This window comes from Astatotilapia calliptera, chromosome 13, assembly GCF_964374335.1.
Source record: "Astatotilapia calliptera chromosome 13, fAstCal68.1, whole genome shotgun sequence".
Taxonomy (NCBI): Eukaryota; Metazoa; Chordata; class Actinopteri; order Cichliformes; family Cichlidae; genus Astatotilapia; species Astatotilapia calliptera.
The window spans coordinates 19798885-19802218 of NC_137434.1; positions in this window are offsets into that span (position 1 = coordinate 19798885).

The window sequence follows — 3334 nt, forward strand, 5'->3', positions numbered from 1 at the left end:
GAAAATGGAAAAACTGTGCAAATGACAGCAGGGATGCAAACAACTTTTTGTGTTTGTTGGGAGCAGTGATGGTTATAAAGTCTAACAGCTGCTGGGAGGAAAGACCTGCGATAACACTCCTTTGTACACCTAGAATACAGCAGTCTGTCACGGAAGATGCACTCCACTTCTGCAACAGCTTTATGCATGGGTTGGGGACATTGTTCAAGAGTGATGTGATTTTTGCCAAAGTTCCTCTACCACCTCCTATAACCTGCACTGGGTTGAGGGGGAATCCTAGCACAGAGCTGGGCTTCCTGATGAGCTTATCCATCTGCTTCCTCTCAGGTGTAGATAAGCTGCTATGCATTAATTAGGGGAGTCTGCATAAACTTTCATGGTAAATTAAAAAATTAAAATGGACTCCAGAAGACCAAAAAGGTGGCTTGCGATATCAGGAAGCACAACTCTATCAGCATGTCCTATAAGTCCTGATGAGCCCCAGCTGACATGCTGTTTGGGAGATGCTCTGACACAGTAGTCTAGCAATTACACTCTTGTTTAACTGTATAGGTGCTTGACACTTGTCCATTTCCAGTGCTTCCAACATTAAGTTCTAGTGCTCATCCAATGCAGTTTCATGAATGTAATAAATGTTGTTCACCTCACCTGTCAGTGTTTTTTAATGTTGTAGATGATCGGTATAATCACCATGCTCAATATTTTTATATCTGAAGCAAAAATGCTGTTCTCTTCAGCTTCCCAACAGTGCCAAAAACTGTTTTCCTCAGGTGCTGAGAAGATGTGAGAAAGTCCTTGTTTATTCATGTTTCCAGCTATCTCTAGTGATCTTACTTGTTCGGATCCCCATGAGTTTTCTGCATACAGTAGGAAAATCCTTATGAATAATTTAGATAAAAGATAAAAATGTATGTTTACTGCTTTGGCTGCTTCATATGCTAATCCAAACATTTCTATTTCACCTAGGGATCTTCTGTGGATCTGAGAGAAGCGTTTGACAGTGCATACTCCCCTCACCTTTGAGATGTTGGAGAGCTCGACAGAGACCAGGAAATCGAATGGAAGAAACAGAGCAATGTTTGTGTCTCAGCCTCAACATTACACCTCAATCTTTTATGTAAAATCTGCTGTTTTCCATTTCATACGCTTTCCCTTTCCAAGCCTTGATTTAAATTGGGCATGGCCACTTTAAAATCTTTGCATTTACTGTACAGTGGCCCAGAGGCTCAAGCTGTCCTCTGGGATCCAAACCTAATGAATGGTTAAGCTGACAGTCATCAGCAAGTAGCGAGCACTTTTTTGCATAAATCTGGGCACTCCCCTCACAGCCTTTGGCATGTCAATAAACGGAGTAGTAGAGGAGGAAGGATTGTGGCAAGCGGTGGAGGGGGGGATTTTTTTGTACTTGTCAACTCTGTCTTGTTCCACTCATTAAGTACAGTGAGATTAAGCTGGTGTTGAGACTGAGGGGGAGCTGTGGTTCATGGCAGGTTGAATTGGCATGCATGCAGTGGGCTCAGTCAGAAGCTCATCATAGGTCTATGAACAGGCAGGGCTGGGAGGAAAACAGACAATTAAATCAATAATTCGGCAGTCAGGAGATCACTGCACTGGCTGCTGCTCCCTGTCAGCCTTTACGAAGAAAAAGTAATATGAAGAAGACTTTCTTCTCTTCATATTCAAGTTGCTTATATAAGCTAAGAATGATGAAACCTTTGTCCTGTGTCAGGAACCTCCTATGACATCTGTTTCCCAACTTCAACCTTTAACTCTGAAATAATCAAAGCATATGTAACAAGCTGTGCTTTAAAGGACGAAATTCACTTTAAGACACATCATAGTTTGAAAACTCCTCCTTCATCACTAAATAAAAATCATAGAACTTACTCTAAAATTTGCAGTTAAAGTGGAGTGTACACTGACAAAAATTTAGTCTATGACAAAACTGACTCTCAGTTGGGGTTTTATCATTTTATGTTAACCAGCAGTATTAGAAGCTGTGGAGCCCCTCGAGATTCAGCTTCTTTTTCACAGCCCAAAGTTGCCCAATCATATTGAAATATGGGGAAATTTGAGGTGAACGCGACATCTTAAAGTCTTTGTTACGTTGTTCCAGCCGTTATATGTAACAGCATGCAGTTGTGACACCACTGGATTCAAGTATCTGTCTGTGCCCTGTTGGGAATGAGAATAGACTGTTGTCGTTTCTCTGAGGCCAACTTTTGATGCTTTGGAGCCAGCGGGTGGGTGCTTTTGATCATGAACATTGCCTTTGTTGCCCTTATGCTTCTGGTCACTGAAGTCTAGTCTATGCTTTGTGTTTTGTCGTGGACTGCAGAATGAAACTGGGACAACCCAGCACCTCTGTGAATCTGTTGTTGACAGATAAGAATTGATTATGCAGAAAATAAGCCTAAAAGTTTTTGCACAGTACTGTTGGCATCCAGTAAACGTAGACATAGAAATAACTGTCCTGGCACAAGCTTGGCTAATAGAGGCCACTTCAGGTTTTCTCTCAATGGAATTTTCGTTTCATTGCTTTTTAAATGTTTGATATTCTTTACCAGCAAAAGCGTTATAGATCTTTTACAATTTTATCTGTATCCTGCAGCATTTCACCACTTAACTTTGGCAAAACTTCTATTTACAACATTTTTTGGAATACCAGTCAACAACTAAATAGAAGAAGAAGAAGAAGAAGAAGAAGAAGAAGACTGGTACAGTGTCTGCAGGTTTCAGCGACTGTTAAAAGAGACTTTACTTAAGCATGAAGCAAGAAGCAGGAAGAGGTAAAAACAAAACTAAAACATGTATATAAATCATAACAAGATGATAATAATAGGATCATATATACATGAAGAGTATTTTTTGTGTTTTGGCTTTGATCAGTTTGGACAGCTTTGATGTAACTTCCTCCCCCTTTAAAGCAGAAACCCTTTTTCTCCAGAAACAACATTTAATCTTTTTTCATATTTATGTGTTTTCTCTGTTAGAAAACAGGATACAATATATTATTAATCCTCTTAACTTAAAAAAAAGTAGAATAATGTGAGAAACTTAAGAAGTCTGGAAAATCAATATTTCTCTTTCTCCAGTGTGGTATTTTTCTATCTGTGCCTCTCTATTACTCCCTCCCGTCATTTCATTTTCTGTGTTGTCTCGGATTCTCATTAACACCGCTGCCCTGTTGGCTCTTCGCCTCCCCGATCGCCCCTTTGTGAAGCTACATAGCCACTTCTTTGCTTGATTCAGCCCATCTCACCACCTTTCATAAACAATGTGTCAGATGTATGAAAGTAATGGGGGGGTAGGAGACATCCAATTAAAAGCACAA